The sequence below is a fragment of the Anas platyrhynchos genome, chromosome 5, assembly GCF_047663525.1.
Source record: "Anas platyrhynchos isolate ZD024472 breed Pekin duck chromosome 5, IASCAAS_PekinDuck_T2T, whole genome shotgun sequence".
NCBI classification, from domain to species: Eukaryota; Metazoa; Chordata; class Aves; order Anseriformes; family Anatidae; genus Anas; species Anas platyrhynchos.
Genome location: NC_092591.1, coordinates 62359625 through 62381681, shown reverse-complemented (window position 1 = coordinate 62381681; position 22057 = coordinate 62359625).

Below are 22057 nucleotides of genomic sequence, written 5' to 3'. Positions count from 1 at the left end.
ATATATATAATCGCCTTTAAGGAATGACCTGACCGCCATCAGTGAAAGGAGGAAGATTTGGGTTTTAAAGCCACGCACAGAGGTTCATGCATTTCGACATTTTTTTATTTTACTTTTTGGCAGGGGGGCGAGGTGGGGCAGGACAGGCAGCTATTAAATATATTTCACACTGTATCGTCATTTATGTGAGGTGACACAATCCACATTAAGTTTCTGGTGAATCCCGGTCTGCTGCAGAGCACTATTAGAGTACTTATTAGTACTTCATTTTTGATCGTGGACGTAACCTGCATACCCTAATTTATGGCCATCTGGTCTGCAGACAAGAACAGCCCATACGATCGAGCTGCAGCTTCCCTAGATCAGCTAATACATCCATGCTGTGACTTAAAGAAGATGACACAGCCGTACTCAGGAAAAAACCCTTGAGCACCTCTAAGGGTGCTTTCAGAAGAGGGGGGCTAACCTTAGGCAGCTCCTTGCTCAGTGTACCCAGCAGGACTAGTCATTGTATCTGTTTATTCATTGGTGTTTGTTAACGGTAACTTTCATTTCATTTAGGATTTGATTTGTTTACGAACTAATAAATATGATTTATAAAAAATGCCTGTGGTTCACTAATTACTGCACATATGGCGTTTTCATTTTGTAAAACTGGCATTTGCTTTCTATTATGATTATGTCTCCGTTCACCAGTGCTAATTAGTTTGATTAGACAGATAACTTTAACCATTATTAGGACTAGATTATGGGAACTTTATATTCAGGGGAATGCAGGGAAAAAGGGTACATCACCAGTGAAGGCAGGTCACCAGTACAGAGTTTGCTCCCCATTAAATATTTTAAAATTACTTTTGTTTTGTTTTGTTTTGTTTTGCACATAGAAGAACTGAGCGAGGCAGTCACATTTAGCTACTTAAAAAAAATCCAATTAAACACAGTTGTTTAGCATGAATTTGTTAATCAGAGTTAATCTTTCCAATGAATGCATAATTTGGAATCTGTGTCTAAAATGTTCATTTAAGAATGAGCATATTACAGACAAAATAAAAAATAAAATGAGATTCTCCTCCTTGGAAGAATCAATGGGGGGAAATATTGACTGTTTTGTGTTGATTCTCCTGCATGCTGAGGGACAGAAGTGAAATTGGATAAAGACTAAGAAATGCCATATGAAAACCAATGCTACCTGGGGTGAGCTGTTTTTCCCAAGAGTCTCTGCAAATAGTTGAATAGTGTCATCTGAAACTCTTCAGAAATAAAAAATAAAAAAAAATAAAAAGAAAAGAAAAGAAAAAAAAAAACCTCCTATCTATTATCCATTTTAGGATAAAAATAGTTATCCAAGGCACCAGAAATCTGATATTATTTGTTCAAATGAATTCTCTGTCCTAAAAAAAGAGGCATTTTTTCTTTCCCAATACTTTAGAAATTTACTTAGTGTGACCCTTTGGAAGTAGTCCCTGAACAGTGTCGGGTTTGATTTCATCCTTTCCCTCTGACAGAAGAGTAACTGATACCCAAATTAAGTAGCCGTGGGTACTTGTTTCATTAAGGTGGCCACTCTTTTGATTTTGGCCGATCGCCTCTATTCTTCCGATTTCTATATACTTGTGCAGTTGGGTTTGGGAGGCCAAATGGTGCCCTGCTCTGGATGCACAGTCCTACTGCAGGCTTCTGGGTCTCCTCGCAGTGCTTCTGTGGCAATATCATTTGTGAGGGGCCTTTCTGTCTTTCTCCACTTTGAAAGCAGTTTATAAGGGAAGGGAAAAGTTCTTTCCCTTCTAAAAAGAATTGTGGGAATATTATAAAAGACATAAAACTACTATCAGAGGGCAAACACGCAGAGAAGAGTAAACTAGATTGTTGCAGTATTTACTCTCTCCTTGGTTCTTCTGGAGGATGCCTCCTGCCAGGCCTTTCAAAGGAAACCTGAGACAATTTAAATGTTAAAGTCTCAGGTTTTAACATGCGTCATTATTGGTGGAGGCATTATGCTCCAGAAAAAAGTTTCAGGATTGCAGTCCTGTGTTTTAGGTGGCCAGATTCGGAGATGGCAGGAGTTGGGAGAAGTTCCTTAGGTCGGTGCGATTACCCTGGTTTACACCAACTGGAAGTCTGGCCCTGGAGAATGAATATTTATGCCGTGCCAGGGAGGTTTGAACCCCCCTCCCCCTTTATTTTTTATTTTTTTTTAATGAGAATGAATAAAGAAAGGGCTGGGATATGCTCTGTGCTGATGAACCCAAAGCTAAATATGACCTCCCCTTGACCTTTTATGCATTTAAGTTGAAAAAGGCCATTCTGATACATTCCACTGGAGCTTAAAATGCCTATATTTCAATTCCAAAGGTCAAGCTCTCTTCTCAGTATACTGTATGACCTAGCCTTTGTCTCCTGCCCATTGATGTTGCCTGACTGTGTTTCTTATAACCCAATGGCTGTTTACTATTTTTCTGGCTAATGTAAGTGAAAGAGATAATTGAAATGATTTTGAGCTGTGTGTCAGTTCTGATTCTGATTATGTCTCCTGTGCTCAGTGCAGCTTTAGTGGCTCCAAACTCATTAAGTATCCAGGAAATTTTAGATTACTTTGTTAACTATATCTTAATTAATGTATTTATCTTAAATTCCACTGAAGCCTTTTTGAAGTTTTCTTTTATCACTCTGTGTATCTCTAATATCGCTAAATTAAGTCATTTTTTCTTCAACCTTTCTGTTTTCTTTTGCCTTTGGAGGTTTTATTGTTTTTGTTTTGTTCTGAAAGGCCTAAAGTCAAAGGGAATGATTTTCAGGAAATGATGCTTTGTGCATGTTTACAAGCAAATCCCTACATCTTCAGTGGATGTAAGCACAGCCGCCTTGGAGTGAAGGGGCAGGGACCAGCACTTCATTTTCAAATCTGCATAAAGCTTTGTATCAGTGGAGCTATGTCAATTCATGGCAGTGACACTCCGGTCCAAAATAAAAAGGTGGTCAAATTGTTTTTATTGCTAGGGGGTACTTGTCTGCTTACCTTCCTCTGGGCTTGAAATAGCCATGGTGCTGGGTGGTACCCATAAAGAGAATAAATGCAGTCCTGTCAAACAGGCTGGCAAGCCTTGAGTGTAATTTCTCTAGGTAGAATCACAAGGTAATCGTTGTCTCTATAATCTCTCCAATTACTTTATAGAATAATATCTGATATAGAATAAAATCTATTTTAGCAGACTATTTTTACCGTCTCCTTCTCTTGAAGTTGAAGTCAAACGCACAGGAGTCTTTAAACAGTTTGGTAAAGCTGGCAGAATGCTCCCAAATAATAATATAGCCGATCACAAGTCTGGTAAGGATCTTATTGTGGCCATAGTGTCATTTCTCTTGATTAACACAGCTCACTCAGTCATTGCTGATGAGTAATTTACTAAGGGCCATAACATGACACCCTATTCCTGGTGAGGTGTGCCTTACTGCACAGTCCTTGATAAACCTGGACCAGGAGATGTTCATGTCCCACCCCTTGGCCATGTTTAGGTTTCCCTCCAGTGATCAAATGAGAGGGAGCCCAGCCCAACTGGAAAGATAAGGCACAGCCTCCTTCCAGTGTGAGGAGAACTGATAAGGAGCGGGTCGATACACGATCCTCTTCAGTGGGCAGCAAGACCCACAGTTTTACTGTGGGATGTCCCCTCCTTTTCTCCTGCTAAAACTCAAAATTTCTGTAGTGGAAACAGTATAGCACTGCAGTTAGATGGCAGAAACCAAACTAGAAAACATACTTATATATGTGTGTGTGTATATATATATACATAACAAAGACAAAGCAGTATATTTTTTCACTAATTTCACCCTTGGAAGGGGCACCTGGCTTTGGTGATAATTTCTACAAGGTGGCAAAGGTAAGGGCAACTGCAATCACAGGGAAGTGTCAGGCAACTTCAGGAGCTGGTGATACTACCAACTGCAGTTACTACAAATGGCTGCTATGCTCCTGATCTTAGAGAAGCACAGCTTTACACAACAGCTGATGTAAATAGGTGAATTCTGCTAAAACCAGCACAGCTGCAGTTACATATGCCAACAGAGTCCTTGGATGCCAACAGCCTTTAGTAGTCTTCTTTGCTTCAGATATTTTTTCAGCTATGAGATAAAAAATGACTCGTCTTACATTGGGAATTGCTGAGTAGGATGGAAGGGATTCTTTGTATTCACAATTTATCACCAGAAGTCAGTGTAAACGTCACCAAATCAATTGTATGTCCAGCTCTCAATGTCTCCATCACTGTACTTTCACATGAAGCATGCACCTCTTGGTTCTGCGTTCCCTGCCCAGCCACTGGAGCTCCAGAAGTTCCTGATGACACCAAGCAGCCCAAGCTGACTTTCTGAGAGCTTTCCATCTGTTATATTTCATGTACTTCACAGATACCTTGGACTCTCCTGCTGGGACTGTGACTCAGCCTGCTTCAGCTTTCCTGAAACTGATTGAAGACAATGTAAGTGCTGATCATCTCTTTTCTTTGTTATGATGAGATGGATTTTACTTTGTATTTTGGCAGAAACATAAGCACCACTGGAAGCTTGGTGGGAAATGGGTTAACCGTTTCTCTTAATGTTGCTGCTCTGTGTAGATATTTGGTATAGAAACCAGGTTAGACAAAACAAAGGTTTATTTCCCACCACCACCACCTCCTGATTCCCATTAATTGTGAAAGAAAGAGGTTTGATGACTGAGTTAATGGATGAGTCAGGGAAGGAGTAAGTATTTCTTGGCCTTTGCATGAAGCAAGCTACTTTTTTGAACTTTGCCTTGGGCTTGTCTAAAGGAAGCTACTATGTGTTTTAGTCATTGTTTAATTGAGGGGAGTTGGTTTACTTCTGTTATATTTTTCCCTTAAAAAGGCAAAATATTCCTTGGATTGCCTTGTTATTACTTTACAGCAGCAGCCATAGTGTGAGACGTGTTTCCCAGTCAGAAAGTAAGTTTATGAAAGGGATTATGTGATGTTAAGCCTGCAATGCCCAGGTTGGACTCAGAGATCCCAAGCTGGTTTTGAACAGTAAAGTCCAGCCCCCACTCCTACGGCTTTGAGAAAGAGGAGCTCAAAAGGCAGGGACAGACAGTTGGGTGTGGTAGTGCAACATGAGAGACTGAATAAAATACTTTATGAATACAATTACTTTCTCTATAGGCAATATGGCAAAAGCGGAGCAAACCAAGCTGCACATAAAGGTAAAAATATAGATAGCAATGTAGTTAATCATCAACGTGAGGATGTAGTGTCCTTCTTTCTTCTGAACAACCTGTAACAGGAAAGTTGATAATATCTGGGAGGTTAGCAAGTCTTTTGCTTGTCTGTTATACTCTTATTCTGGGTATTATTTTTCCTCTCCTTCTTTGAAGTTATTTGACAAGCAATTTTCATTTTGCTGTTCACAAATTGTGTCATGTCCACTGAGTCACGGGCTTGTGTTTTTAGAAGGGTTATCAGTCACAGCCATCCTCATGCAGCAGTGTATGATTAGCTATGTTTTTCTCTAAAATATTAATTTAACCAATGTTTGGACACAGTGAATAAAGAATCCTCGGTGTCGGCATGCCAACTGACAGGCAAGTACTGGGTGGTAACCTCTAGACCTTGTCCAGGGCTATGCCAGTCACAAGAAGTCTGCGGGCAAAGAAACCCCCTATACCAGAGACCCTCAGACACTGACTTGCATGGGAATAAGTCCGTAGTCCTTAGTGAGGCCAGTCCAGCCATCCCAAAAACCTCTTCCAGGCATTCCCATCACGCAGTGCCAGCCTGGGCTCTCCTCTGCAGGCACACACTTCCATCTGCTTTGGGGGGCAGTAAAATGCCCAGTTTGTGGGCATCCAAGGGCTTCTCCTGTGCACCTACAGTGGTGAGGGCTGCCAAACACCAGGCCAGGAGAGGTGGGTGCCTGGGTGCCTCAGGGAGCCGGGACAGCCCTGTCAGACCATGCTGCCTTTTCCCTTCCCTCTCCAGTACCTGTAGTTTGCCTTGGTAATCGACCAATAGGAGCTGAAAAAGTGGTGTCAGCCTAAGCTGTGAATTGACCTGCTTTTGTCAGTTTGTCACAGTTTTATTGCTACTTTAGCACAGTGCGTGCAAGTTAAAGCCCAGCACTTCTGGCACCCGGTGAGAAGCCTGGTGGGCTGATGTCCTCGGAGCAGTTTGCAATTGCAGAGGGGTTCCCTTTGTTCCTCGCCAGCTATTTTCATCCCAGCCAAAAGAGCAGCCGGCAGGTGTGCGGCTGTGGTGTTTTCCCACATCTCCAGTAATATCTGGAATTCATTTGCAGTGGTGCTCAATAAGATTTCCTGAAAATGAGATCAAAATTGTGTCCATTCCTAAAGGTGACTGTATTAGACACATCTCTTTGTAAATGTTGAGTTTATTACAGGAACAATAAGGCTGGGGTCTTTAAATCAAGACATTTTGAATGTAGGAGACAAAGAATAAGAGAGAACTTTGAGGCCTTTTATGAAAGACTCACCTGAAAAACTAATTTAGCTTCCTGCGCAGCAGCAAATGTATCATACAGTTCACCCCAAAACTAGCTGGATGAATGTGTGTTTATACCTCCTATTTATACCGAGGTTTCAAAATAAGCTTTTTGAACAAGCTGTGATATTTTATTTGGTTTCCTTAAGCTAAGAGTATTGCAATGTCAGACTCTGTTTTCTTAATTGATTGTAACTTTTGCCATCTTCATATTGCAAAGCTTATGATGAATGAATGCTGTGTTGCCCAGTGCCTTAGCAGCTTGGCCCAAAATTTGGCTTAGAGTGCCTTTCTCATATCTTTGTTTCTCACACAAATATCTTTGCTGCTGCTTCTGATAAATGAATAATTTCCAGCAGCTCAGGATGCTTGAAAATAGTCATGATCCAGCCAGCGTGACTGAGTGACCCTACAAATAGCAAACATCTGAATGTGGCCTGGCATGTATAAACAACCCTCCAGTAATAACTTGGTGTGTGCAGTCCAGCAGGTGGGAACAATCCTATAGCTGCATAGCTAAATAAGCTGTTGAGTGTGCGATGGAAGCAGCAGATCTGAATGACTTCAGGTTTCTCGGTTTTACATGTGCAAATACCGGTTGTTTTTGTTTTTTCTTTTTTTATTTTTATTGAGTAAATACCATTCCCTAGATTTGCAGACCTGTGTTATTTTTCATCAACAGCATCCAATCTGTTGCTAAACTTGTTTTTCTGGAACCCGTCCCTTTCTCTGCAGCTCTACTCCCAGCTCTGAGCCATGCCTAAGTCCTCTTGCACCTCACTGTTCCTCCAGCAGCTCGGCCCACATGATGAAGTCTGTTCATAAGGAATAGCCTCCACCCCCAAGTATCCTGAGCAAGCCCTAGTCATTATCAGCTTTCCTCTTGGAAGGAGGTAAAGTAAAGCTCAGAGTGTGAGAGACTCTAAAAATGAAGAAAATGTTATTGTTATTTCTGAATGGTATTTCCATATGGCCAGGAAGCAGAAAGATGGTCAGGTTATGTAATTGATTTTGAAAAAAAAAAAAAAAAGCCTTCTTGAGCTGGTAAATTAAGGTGGAAATGGGGGAAAATAAAAGCTTTTAGGTTCAAAAATGAATGTGATGTCAATCTGATGGCAGGATGGGCAGAAGCAGGGTGAGCTGGCACAGGGCAGGCGTGGTGGCAGGGCTCACAACACTGGGAGCAACAGAACGGGGGCAGGCACCCCGGGGTGCTGGGCTTACCTTCCCATTTCAGTTCTAACCTGGCCCGCGGTCATTCCCCACAGTGATTTCCTTCGCGTTCGCTGCACTGTCATCTGTCTGGTAGTGTTTGAATTTCTTTGGCAACCTTAAGCAGAGATTTAATCGTGCAACAGCTCGTTTCCAAAAGCGTGCCGTTTGGCCAGAGGGCTGCTGTCCCTGGGGGTGTCGTGCTCCTGGGATGCCGTGCCTGGAACCACCCTTCCTGCAGGACTTCCCCAGCCTCCTTGCTGAGCCACAGTCCCTGAAAGAACGTGTGTCAAATGGTGGCTGAGAATTAAAACAAAATCCTTAGCGTCCCTGTAAGCCTCGTCTGAATGAATGCACTGGTCTGCGCTATAAAGGAGACTGAGGAGTCCTTGCATGCAACCTGGCCATTGCAACTGAGGCTGTCCCCTGCTCATATCAAATCTTTAATTTCAGCTGCAGGGAAAATACTCCAAAAATCTCTAGACTCCCCTCCTTCCACCCCCACTTGCACCAGGTTGAGTATTTAAACCACCTTCCCTTTTGTTTCTGTTTGTCTGTCTGTCTGTCTATCTGTGTGTCTCTCTAAAAATAAAAAGCAGGATCTATCCAGTCAAATGCAGTGAAACAAGAAAATGCTCAGATATTTTAATACCCCAGAGCTACCCTTGGCAGATAAAATGACGAAAATGAAATTTAAAGCACATCTGATTTACCTGTTGTTTGTGTGACTCAAATACCTATGTTTAATTTTGTCTATGGATTGGAAAAAGTTAATTTCAAGCCTTGTTTCTCTTGCTAGCAGCAACAACCTTTTAAACTGAGTATTACTGGTGAACCATATAGAGCTGGTTAAAAAAAATGCTTTTCAGTTCCACCATGCAGTTGTTCGGACGACAATTATGGCAGCTGAAGTTTAATCATAGTGTTTGATAGCTCATTTTCTCAATGTCAACACGAGGCACTGTTAAAAAAATGAATTCTTTCATTTGATAAGCTGGCTCCAGAGCACTGGGCTCATTCAATAGGAAAACTCTTTCACAGGGCTGCAGCACGCATGGTTTTTCTCTTTCCTTTTTTTTCCCCTTTTCTTTTTTTTTTTTTTTTTTTTTCTTGAAAGCCACCCAAGAAGAGATTAATCACGAGGGGGAAACTCAGCTTCACCCTCTAGCTGCAGGTCGCAATTTTTATTTGTATGGAATTGGCTTTTGGAAAGCTGAAGGCTGCCTGAGGGCAGGGACCTGATATAAGAAGAACCTGAGAATGAAGCAGCAGGGATTGATTAGCCTACTTCATATCCCACACTCCATAAGCACACTCCAACCGCAATCTAACACACCGCTGAGCTGAATAGACAAGAGAAATTGGATTCCTTCCTAATATTTAACCTTCAAGTCAGCTCTAACAGTTGTTGATATGTTGTTCTACCAGCAAGTAACAGTAGCTTTTTTATTCCAGCACCCACCCACACACATATACATACAATTTTATAAGTTATATGCTATATATTTACATATTTTCCATTTTCAATCTGTTTCAGAGCATGGTTTACCTAATCCATTTCAGTAAAAGTTTCAGGGAAGAACAAACTGACCAAACAATTATGCATAAAATTGGAGTGAGAGAAGGGAGGAAAGGAGAAATAAAAAGTAGAAAAAAACTCATTGTCTGTTTCATGCCTTTCAAGGTCTTTTTCACACAGCCGTTTTTCTTTTACCTGTAATTTTCCCAGTTCATTAATTGTAGGAATCGTCTGGTTCGTATCTAGTGATACGGATGCTGCCGGCTCTCATGTGGTAGGGGCATTATTTCAGATTTTTATATGTAAGTCAGAGGTGCATTTTTGGAACTGTTGGGCGTTCACTGGAGTTTGCTAGACCTGGTGCTTCTGCACTACAAAGCTGCAGGTGCCGGGAGGCTCCTGGCCTCCCCTGGCCACCGGGAGGCTGGTACTTGGACACCACCAGCAGCCTCGGCTGCTGCCCGCTCTGCCTCTGTCCCGGCGGGCTCCCAGGGGGGCTCTCCACGGAGCAGTTCTCTGAGGATTCCTGGTCTGGTAAAGTTCACGTTTCTGACTCATTGTTCGTGTTTGGAATGAGTAAGAAATGGGAGCTGGGGATTTTCCTCAAAATGATGACTTTGATTCAGGCTTAGCTGCACAACTTGTATCCTCTCTGAGCAACTGAGGTACCTCACAGCAAAGTCCTGGGGTTGCCTCTAGCTCTGAAACATGGGCTCCCTTTAGTTCGTCTGCTGCCCCAAAGCCAGGTGCATGCCCCTCACCACCTCATCCAGCCTCGCTCCCACTTGGATTTCTCCATATGGATCCAGAGCCTTGTCCTGTGTGCAGTGGGGCTGTGCCAGGGGCTGCAGGGGTACAAATGGGCAGCTGAGGTTAAACCCGGCCCCTGGGAGCAAGCACAGTTGGGCTGCCCCGAGGCACCTGCCTCAGGTGGGAAGCTTTGACCAGGATGTCCTTTAGTGTTTCTGTGATGAGAGAGGGCACCGAGTGCTTCTGCCCTCTTTGCGGAAAGCACCGCTGAGAAATAATTGTGAAGCCTTACACAGCACGCTGTATAACTGGCTTAGATCTTCTGGAATTGGGCAATATCATTCTGCAACTCGTAATGAAAAAAGGTTGCCTTAATATATACAGTCTATTGGGAGAATAAGCTGCTGAAACAGCTCCTGCTGCAAGCAAAGTGAAATTTTCATGTAAACATCTTCAAATATTTTTATGACCCATCAGTTTGAGTTTTATAAGTCAATATATGAGTGAATACACAAAGTTTCTCTCTTTGTTTGCATATCTTGCCTCTGCTGAGTTTTAAATGTTCATGCTATGTGGACAAAATCCAACTCTACATCTGTTTATGGCATATGTAGGCAGCACCATCTCCAAGATTTTTTTTTTTCATGTCTTGTTGAGCTCAGTAGCTTTGGGAAAAGGAACTCACAAGTCTTGAGCTTGCTTTACTGTGCCCTAATTCCAACTGCTAGTTCCCCAGAGCATCTTGGGATCCTCTGGATCTGGATTTTATGCTCAAGTAGAACAGAAATGAAACTCAACTAGCCCTGCCTAAGCAAGCAGACTCATGCACACCTCTCCCACGGGTGCACGCCCAGATGGTAAATGTGTCCATGCCCCTCTGACCAGAGTGATGTGACTCCAATCTGTGGATCTGGAGATTTTAACTCACAGAATAAAGCCACACCCTGGAAAAAAAAAAAAAAAAAAGTTAAAAAGTGCACCAGTGAGGCCTATTGATGAACATAGTTGGCATTAATGAGTCTCCTAGTTCTCCATTAACATCTTGGGGAATCCTGGAGAAACCTACAAGCACACGCCAGCCTTTCCTTCAGTATGATTTCAGCACTTAGTCCACCAAATCCATGAATCTGTTATCCCAAGTGTCTACACCAGGTGTCTTGTCTCTACAATTTGAGCTGCTGCTTTAATAGACAATTTTACACCGATTTCTTGTACCCCTGGTGCAGACATAATGGAGCTATTACACAGGGCCAGGCTTTGTTCACTAATTTGATTATTTCTGTTACTGATTAGGGAAGAAAAGGAGTGCAGGAAAGATAAAATGGTTTTTATTCTAAAATACTTGCATGACAGCATTTGACAAGTGACAGAGCACTCCAGCCTTCATGATGGGAAATAGAGATTTAGCAGCCTCAAAAAATTTGTGGGAGCACGCTGATTTTGATCAAGATGTTTGAGAAATTTTGCTAATGTTTCTTTCTGATAAGGTTGAAGTCTTTCATGGGATGGAACGGCTTCAACTGAAAGGAAGCGCTGGGACTATATCCAAAAAAGTGACTTTGGTATAGTCAGAAAGATATTTTCACTTGCTGGAATTTTCGCCTGACATGAAATTTTGACCATTCTGGTGTGGGACTTCCCTGAGGAATTAGAGCTCTGGCCTTTGATGTGCCCCAGTGCCGTGGGTTGTGGTGCACGGCAGCACCGGTGGCAATAAGCAAAGCAATTCCCTTTCGTCTATGTTGGAAGAAGCTTTTCTGTCGCATTGGCTTTTTAAATGCACTCGGTCCGTGTGTGTGTGTACGTACACATTTTATATGTCGCTGAGCCTCCGAGTTGATTCTGCACATTCACAACAATCTGCCGCTGCTAATGACTCCCTGTGCTGTGTGAGCGATACCAGCCAACTAATTTGGGATTCGTCCCCTGTGAGCATGCATACCTGATGGCGAGTACAGGAGGCTGCAGGTTATAAAAAAGCCATTTTATTAAGCTGAAATATAAATATGCGTTTGTGTGGTGATCCCAGCATATTCCAGGATGCTGGCAATTGGAAAGACCGAGTGCTGTGGAGGGCAGGAGGAAGGGAGCTCCTCTGACGTGCTTGAGAGGCAGCACTCTGTACCTCTCCCCCCCATGATGTGTAGCAAGGTGCTGGCTGCAGGTTATGTAGCTTGTGCTCTGGCTCAGTATTTCTAACAACTTAATGAATCCTATGACAACTGTAACTAGCGTTTCAGTAACGCAAGGTTCGAGTTTGTGTTCAAAGGGAGCGAGGCCCTCAAAGAGACGTAGCCCCTGCTAGGCCACACACTGTAAAGTCTCAGCTGAGGCCCTGCCTTTACCTAGGAGGTTACAGCCCAAACAGGTTTTTACAAATGAGAAACCGAGGCAAACGACTCAGGAAATGCCTTGTCCAGACTGCATGGAGGCTGTGTGACAGGCAGAAAATGTGTGGTGCTATCTTCCTGTCCAAAGTTGGGTTACTTCCCTGACCTTATTGTTGTGGAAATGGAGTGGGATGCCAGACTATTTCTTTTTCCCATACTAAATTTGCCCGTGCCTCTAGAAGCTCGCCGGTAATTAGGTAACCATGCTTTTTGAGGAGACGAGATGCTTCTCGTGTGGCAGAGTTGCAGATGGAGCGTGAGAGCAGAGGGCAGCTGGGGAAGCTCTGTCCTGCACCGAGCCCCTTTTGGCTACCACCGGTCCCTGATGCCATCACCCCTGAGTGGCACTTGAAGCCCACTGTCACTGCTGGTAGAAGACACAAGGAAACTGGTGTTCACAGTACTGCTGGAGTTAAGCACAGGTAGTGGTCTTTCTGAAAAGAGGTAGGAAAGCAGGATCTGGTTGAAATTACCTCGGGAACAAATAAGTGAATGCAAGCAGAAGGGAAATGAAAAATACGCAAGAAATAAAGTAATGGCAGTTAGATGAATTGATAAAAATGCCAGGTTAGGCTGAAGTAAGCCTTATCTGAAGCCACATCCTAATTGTGTTGGCCCTAATCTCATCAACAGCCAGACCCTAATGCTGGCAGCATCCCCACAGTGTGGCAGAACCTTGTTGGACACAGGCTACAGCCTGGCCAGAGCAGCCTCTCTGCTAGTAATAACATGCTCTACAAGATAATCCAGTCCTTCTGAGAAGCTTAATTTATGATTTTGTAAAAATTGCCACTCTCTTTTGGGTGTGAAACTAACTTGAGAGGATTTAAGTTGAGTGTTAGTAATGCCACTTCTGTGGCAAAGCCATAACCATGTCGAGAAATAGAAATAGGAAATAATGAGGAAAATTCTGTGTAAAGCAGGGAATTCTCCAGGTACACTGGTAAAAGCATGTTTTATTGGACATGATTATTTTTCTGTGCTGTTTACTCAATCACACCATCATCTCCACCCCCCTTTTCCTCATCTCTGCAGCCCCTGTTCCTTCATGTGCTCAGTAGAACTAGGTATGTATGTATGCACCATGACCCAAAAAGTAAATTTTAGTCAGCTGCATCGATTTGTTGTTGTTCAATGCATTATACCAAATTTCAGATGCAGCGAACAACCAGTATACCACCTTCAGCAAACAGGGCTTCTGTTCAGTCACGTTTCTGTCATTCATGTGCCCTCCTGGCTGGCACAGTGACAGCCTTTTTGCTACAAACCTTACCAAAGAATGCAACTTGTCCTCATTGTCCTTGCCTTACACCCATTGCTTCCTTGTGGCATTTCTGTTCTGTGCCTGGTTTTCCACCTCTCGGTGGAATCATTCCTTATAAGATCCTTTTGTCTTCTCCATCCATATCCCTGTCCACATAGGATTCCCCCTCCCTCTTAGTTACTTTGAATTACTCATCTCTTTATTTCTTGGTTCCTCTTAGTTTTTTCCTACTCTTTTAGCACCTACATCATCCTGCATGCTCTCTCTCTGTCCTTTTTGTACAAACATGTCTCAAAGATGATGCACAGTACTTGACCTACAGCATCTTTATTTAGTTTGAATCCAACAGTTCTTTCTAATGAAAGCAACCTCAAAACATTTGCTGCTTTTTTCACACCATTTTTGTGTGTTCCCTTGCCAAGACGCATCTTTTTGACTGCCCCTATTTCTTTACACCTCCCTCCAATCAAATTAGTACATTTTTCCCTGTGAAATTAACAGCTTCTCTGTGTCCACTCATTCCCCCAGAACACTGGTTACTGATGACATCTGCAAGTAAACTATGCTAGACTATAGGACATATATTTTGTCAGACACACCTATTAGACAGTATTCCTTTGCATGTTATTCTTAAAAATGTAACCCCATTCTGCTTAAGAGGTCTTTAGAAGCTGTGCCAAATAATGACTACATTAATTACAGTTGCATGTCTGCACTTTGAAGAAAATGCTGTTTCTACTGTGACACTGTTTTCATCCACTCTGATGGTTTTTTATTCCCCAGGAAAGTAAAAGATCAGAATGCTTCTATTAACCTGTTTCTCCTGAATGCTTGAGTAGTTAAATTTTAGGTCAGTATATTGATTCGCAAGGCAACAAGTAAATTCCTTGGTTGGTAGGTATCTGCCAGTTGACTAGGCTTTATCCATTTCCATCCTGCGCCTGCAGCAGCATAATATTTCCATTGCAGTCAGCTTATGGGTGCAAATGATCACATCTGCATCTTGATTTATTCCTCACTAGTTGGAAATATGCAGTGTCAAGTATTCAGTGAATTTTGCTAGGTCCTAATGAGGATTCAGTATAACATGATTTTCTCCAGCTTCAGTCTTGTAGAAAAGTTTTTCTGCATATCTGTCTTTTCAAATCAAAAAGGATATAGTGTGCTGGTACATAGTATATTTTACATCCAATAAAGTTTCAGGCTATGCTGAAGAAGAAAAGAAGAGCTGTGCAGTTCAGCCTCACCACTGCAGTATTGAGGAGAAGTAGAAAGAGGTGGTTGGGCTACTGAGGACTAACCCCTGGGCCTGGCTGAGTCTCAGGTCAGAAGATGGCGGGGGATTTTTAAGACCTTTAAACTCTCTTGAACCAGATGATCAGTAAAAAATAAAGGGTCAATAGCAGAGTTTAGGGCTCCAAAAGGCTGTTCTGAATTGCTCAACAGGCAACAACCTGTATGTTCAAGTGGTTTGCAGGTCCAGTGTTGCTAGAACATACTGTTTTCTTCCCCAAATCCTTTCCTTTCTGACTTACGTGCACAGGAGAAGACATGATTAGAACCCTTTTTATGGCACTGAAAGGCTCTGTCTAGAGTGATAGGAACTGCAGCATCCTTCATGGATAATGGGGATTTTTTTTTGTGATGGCACAGTTTCCCTGGCCAAATTATTCACTCCTCCATGCATTCGTCAGTCCAGGGGCTCAGAACTGGCCCTGCTGCTTGCTTAAGAGTGAGGTGCCAAGAGGTGCAGTAGCTGTTATGAAAAGATATCCTCTCAGCCACTTAGTTAAAGTCAGATTGTCACCAAGTTAAAATTCTGATATCGCCGTCCATCACACTAAAATGTGATAATAGTTCCCGTAAAGTTAGTAATCCTCGTGCTTATGCAGTGTTATGTAGTAATGCTCCTGACCAGCGTAAGCACGGAGATTTGGTTATTATGTAGAAGAGTTATAATAAGAAATATGACTGCAAAAGCAAAGCAGTCAGTTGAAATTGGTCTATAATTAAATGCTTAGAAAATTCTGTGCTTAGCTCATTTTAAAATCAAGTGCTTCTTTGTAGCAATTTCCTTTCTTTAATTACAATTTCCTGTCTAGTTTGACATTTACAATGCAATCTTGGGGGACATGTTTGTGATTTATTATTCTTGCTGCTATCAGGATATCACTCGGCAGAAATGAGTTTATAAAATAAGAGCTCAAATTATTATGGCCTTTGACCAATAAAGCTGGCTCATAATTTCAGGCCTGAGAAAAGATTAACATTTTTGACAATCAAATGCAGAATTACCAGTGGGGGACAATTTTGAAAACTATTTCAATTTTCTGAAACATTGTACATTTCTAATAAGGAATATATAACTGGTTATATATCGGAGCACAGACTTAAGAGTAGAAAGAGCAACAGCGAATTGTAAAGCAAACCTGAAAGGAAGACTTCAACATCTAACATTGTTTAGCCTCCTCTGAATGAAATTGAAACTGTTAAATCAACATTACTTGAAAGTTACCTAATGAAAGAGATATAAAAGCTCAGATAAGTTCGCAGCAATGCATTCTTCCTTTTTTTCAGCATTTCTGTCTCTATGGGCTAATTTGTCAATTCACCCAGAGGAGGTAGAGGAAATGTTTTGTTTTGTTTTCAAATCTTATTGAACAAACTTAATTCTTTATTATTATTTGTCTGTTGGGGTCTTTCATTTAGAGAAACAGATGCCCCTGCTAAACTGCATATTGCATATTCCATTCTGCTGTCACTGCTTTTCCAATGACTTTCTTTGTCCCCGATTCAGGAAAATGTCATTGTTCAGGACAACACAGAAGTCAAAATGAATTCTCCACGACTTCTGCACATGTTCAAAGTTAAATGTGAACTTGTATGTAACACAAAATAGGCTTCCTGCCTTGCGTTTTTTGCAAAGTGGGTTCTTAAAACCTCTATCCAAAGTGGTAGGTGTGTTTTTGGTGTAAATTTGATGTAATGTCAAAATGGATGGCCTATAAAATTATATTGAAGGAGAGAGAAATGGTATTGGCAGGGAAGAAAATCTGTATCTTTGGAGATCTTTAAAACAGCTCGTGTACACATTGCTGAGAAGTGCAAATGCTTAGCACCTCTCAAAGTCAGGCTGCTTTTATTTAGATGCCAGCATATAGAGTTAAGTGCCTATTTTTATGTACTGTGAATTAAAATCATTATTTTAAAGAATCTGTCCTCCCTCACGCCCAAGTAGATGAGAAAGCATGGTATTTGCTACTTCATTTCTGTAAGGCGAAAGCGAGGAGTGGTGGCACAGCTCTGACCCCAAGTAGTTCCACATTGGTGACAGGATTAGGAGTCCCGCCACCACATTTCAGAGCTGCTGGTCCCCAGCTCGGTTGCCTGGACCATGTTCCTGAGTCACAAGCACGCATGATTTCTTTCTCTGCCTTTCCAAAGTGATGCTCTCAGAGCCAGTGGTGTTCCACTGGATGCATTTTACTTGAGTGGCAGGTGAAAGTAGGTGCATGAGCATCTCTCTCCAGGGCACCTGTCTCTGGTTTAATGCAATACTCATTGTGGGGAAGAAGTAATATGGAAATTGGGTGCACCCAAGAAGGGATGGTGATGAGCATCTGCACTGCTGTGTGGAGCAGGGGCTGCGTGCGACCCTGCTGGACGCATGCAGGCATGAGGACCTGCCATCCCCCTGGGTATAAAAGACAGCAGATGGGTGTGCCCTTAAAAATATGGAGCTCAGCGGAGAGAAGGGGAAGTGCAAGTCTATGGAAATGCAGTTATTGACTCAGAAAAATGTCTGAGTAGTACTTAGAAGGAACATGGTGTCTGGAGTCAATAGTTGCTAAAGAGGAGGGGAGGAAAGTTGAGCAAGTAATGAGACCAACGTATCTTCATCATCCAGTGTCAAACCCAATTTGAGTTTTGATGGCTGGATATATGCTTGTCTTTGGACTGTAACCATTAATGGTGACTGGAGAGCCATTTTCTGCAACTTCTTCCATTTCTGAATTATTTTTCTTACAAAGTTACCTTTGGAAGGAGAAGTGCTTATTAACCTGTCATCTCTGCAGCTTGATCTTAAGACAGAAAATAATCAAGAATGCCAATATTGTCTAGTCTAGGAAGGCTTGCGTTATGAAGCAAAATATTTTCTAGCTATGAAAAAGCTTTATGCAAATACTGCAGAGTTTACATAGGATCTGCACACGCCAGTATAAAAATCCACCAAAACTCTCTGTTCAGAGCTGGAGCTACAACAGGCCATGCTCTGTCACCCCTCAGGAGATGCTGGCTGAGAGGTTGGTATGGGCAGGTCAGTCCAGAGGCTTCAGCTTTTCTAAACTTCTAGAAAAGAGGTCCCCCTGAGGAGGATCCAGTTCAGACATCCACAGCGTGTTCTAATTTGGCTTGAGTTCCTAAATGGAAAGGATAAAGCCGCCTTTCCCAAATCTTCTCCCTTTTCTTTGAGGATTATGACGTACTCTTTAATTCTGAGCTGACCGAGCTCCCAGACAGAAAGAAAAACACGGTTAGGAGATGAGGCTCCTCGGCTGATGTGAATCAGCAGAGCTTCACCGGTGTCAGTGAAACGCTGCTAGTTTATACATGCTGATTACTTGGCCCTTAACACAGCAAAGTTTTCCAGAGTTGTGTGTTTTGACTCTCTTGAATTTTTCAATCCACATATGGATAATATATATGTGTATTACTTGTGCACAGATGTTTTGGTCCCCAGACAGAAACAGTCATTAGGGTGCTGGCAGAATTTCCCCATGAGAATGTTACTCTCTGAAAGGTCATACCAGTTACTCCTTCAGCCACAGCCAGTGACAGATCCAGCAGCCTCACTTTGCTCAGGAATATGCCATAAACAGAGGGAAAGAAGGAAAACCATTTTGTTGAATGAGAGTTCCCACTTGGCACCGTCACTGTAATGAGCCTGCCATAGATTTACGTGTAATAATCCTGTTGTCCTTCACCACCACTAGCAGTTCTGTGGTCGTAGCAGTCTTCTGTTTGACTTCATTGCAGTTGTAGTTTTCTTGGTAAAGTGAATAAATGAATAATTGTAGGCTTCTCTTCCATTCTTACCAATTGCCTTTTATGTAGCATCTAGAGCGTACCATTTCTTTATCTGCAGGATAAAGGACAAATATCTCAAGTATCGATTCCTTTTTGGTATCAATGTTCCCTTGTCTGTGGACTACAAATGTAAAAACAATCTGGTGGGAAAACAGGCATTCTGCTGTTGTATTAAGGGATGCCTGTACTGCCTTCAGCAACTGTGGTATATTAGGAGAACAAGATTTTCAACATGAGGTATGTTAAAAATCCTCTCCTAAGTTCTTTATTTAGGTATGTACTTGTAAGCAGCCTCATTTCCAAGAATGCCAAGCAATCAGCACTCCTCCCTGTTTTCACACAGACCATTGGGATTAGAGCTCCTCTCCCAAGCAGTACTTGTAAATTCGTATGGAGGCATGTCCTGTGAGCTGCAGGCACTGGGCTTTGTGTTCTTCACAGTGAAACTAGTCACGTGGGCTTGGAGAAAACATCGACTAGTTTTAACACTGAAAGAGAATCAAGGAGTTATCAACCATTACACTCTGTCTTTTGGGTGTGAGCTCAAACACAGAGATGGCCTTTTTCTTTTTTTTTTTTTTTCCCATGGATCACACATGAAGTGTATCTCATCTGACTCTCCTTGAAATCCATGGGAGTCCTGTCATTAAGTCAACAGTAAGCCCACGATTTATTATTCGTAATGTATTTCTTATTTTTTCAACCCCAGCACTGTTTTGAGGGTTTTCTGGGTAAGCACGAAGTTCAAGATTCCAGTCCCCGGCATGTTTTCTGTGGATAAAATTTCTGTGGCTCATGATTTTCACCAGCTGGATTCAGAATGAGGCCCATCATCCCTGCTCCTGCATTTCGACTCTGCTCAGCAATGAACAAATGCAGGGAAGAGATTGGTGTGCAGCAAACTGCAGCATGACCGGCCTGTGAATTTTTGCACATGTTTTGCTATTTCCATAATGTTTGTTTGGATTTCACATACTGCCTGGGCAAAATTAATTGCCTGCACATTTTTGAAAATTTAGTCCAATGATCTCTTTTTCTATTTCCTGGCCTATGTATGCATTTGGCTGCCAAAAATAACTCCGAGAGACACGTTACATGGAAGCTGGGATTATCCATGGAAAGTAATAGTAGTACTCTCATGCACGAAGAATGAGCAGGCTGCCGATTGTAATATGTTTAAAGGGTCAAGAGAAATCTATAAGTGGTCAAGAAACAAGACAAACATTGGCCACCAGTCTGATGGGAAAAGCAACATCCATTAAGTCCATTAAATTTAACATTGAAATCAATTTTTAAACCGCAAGAAGTAATTAGTGTAATTCATATTACAGACCTCTGGATTTTTGAAACCAGGTTTAATTATATTGAAAAATGACAGCTTCATTTTCCCTGTATGGATAGGTTACTACCGTGTTCCCAATACTTTTATTAGGGCTGGGTGCCGATATCAGGTTTTTAATGACATTAAGCAAAGCAGTGTTTCAGCCATTTGAGGAACAATAAATCAGTTTAGATTCTTTTTGAATGGAGACAACACAGATCAAGTGGCTTTTAAATCATTTTCCTTTAACATTGTGCAGTAGAACTGCTCACTTGAAACAGCAGCCCATGGAAAAAAAAAAAAAAAGAAAGAAAAAAAAAAGTTGTAGAGTGATATTTGGATTCTCTGGCTCACTTTCCCTGCATCAATGGACAATTCATGAGCTACTGCTAAGCTCTGGAAAGGTATCTCTATAATCCTTTGCCAATACAAACTCCACACAACTTTTACAAGGTCTTTCATTAGTGGTCTCAGATTTGAAGGAAGATCAAGTGATACCGTATCTTCTGAACTTAAAACCTTTCAGTGTTGTGGAAGGCGTTGACAAGGATAGTAAATGTGGCCATGAGGATGCAAACACAGAATGTTAATTTTCAGAGTATTTTCATAGCCAGCTCTGAAGAAGGTGAAATGTTTATCTTAATTCTGTCGTTTCAATGTGTTTCCACACTTCGCTTGTCTCTTCTTTCTTGAGCCACATTCCTTTGCTTCTTCTGTTGAACTGGGGATCTTTTCTGTACAGGCTATTTTTTTCAAAATCTATTAGTAAGGCTCCTGGACAAATAGTGGTGGCTTCTCTTTCAGCTTGCATTAATGTAAAAATACTACGCAGGTATGCAAATAATGTTAAAATGAGTACCCCCTGCTCTGAGACTGCTCCTGGTTCCACCCTGTACTTGGGGTGGAGGAGGGAGTTTCAAGTTACTGAGCAATGGGCCTCCTTCCCCAGAAACAGGAATGCAAATGCTTAGCCTGAATGGGTAGCAGAGTGTATGGAAACTGTGAATATGCCCTAGTTCTGCTTCTGTGCTGGGCAGCCCAAAGGTTCAGACGCAGGAGTGAGCGGCTGAAGGTTGTGTAGAAAACCATTATGGGGTGGATAACTAATGGTGTTCATCTAGGTGAGGAGAGTGGTGTGTGATCATTTGTTTCAACTGACAACAAGTAGAGCCCACTGAGTTTAGGTAGCTTTAAATTGTTTACAAATGTGATGGAAACCCCCCAGTTTCTCCCTAAAGCAGAGAAAATAAATTTCCAGCAATAGAATATGTGATGATACCTCACGTATTGGAGGTATCCTCCCAGGGAGCCTCCATTTACCTTTGCAGTCAGTGTGATATTTACAGGCTTGTCTCCCCCTGGGTGCCAGTCAGGGATGAGGTGGAGCAGCGAGACCCCAGGGGAGTGCTCAGTCAGGGCTTTGGAAGCCAAAGATGAAGCTGCTGGGCATCAACCCAGGAAATATGATAGGTATTAGTGCAAAGAAGGGTGATGAGCCATACGCAGGAATGGTGCCATGCATGGCATTCAGCAAGCCATAGTGATGTGGAAGACAAAGGAAACTAATGGAACAGTAGAAAGAGGGAGAGACAGGGTTTTATCTGAATGATGGGGTCATTTTATCAACTTTTTTCGGGTGAAAAACTTGTTTAAACTGGTAGAGCAGAAAACATAGCTGTGACAGATCTCTGGATAGCTTTGTGCCAATGAGTGGCTGTAATGAAACCAGCAATCCTCCGTGCCACTCAGGAGGATTTTGCTGACCATGAGGATTATGAGTGTGGGTACAAGATTTCTTTACAGGGCATGGGAAAAAGTCTGTCTGCAGAAAGAACGACAGGAGAAAACTCCAGACCTGTGCAGAGATTCCCAGGATAGATCACTCTTTGGGCATGTTGATACCATATAGCATGGGTAAATGTATGCTCATCCTGCCCATGCTATTCACTGAAAAAAAAAATCCTTCTCAGGAGGGATTATTAGCTCAGGCTTGGTGCCAGTGCAGTC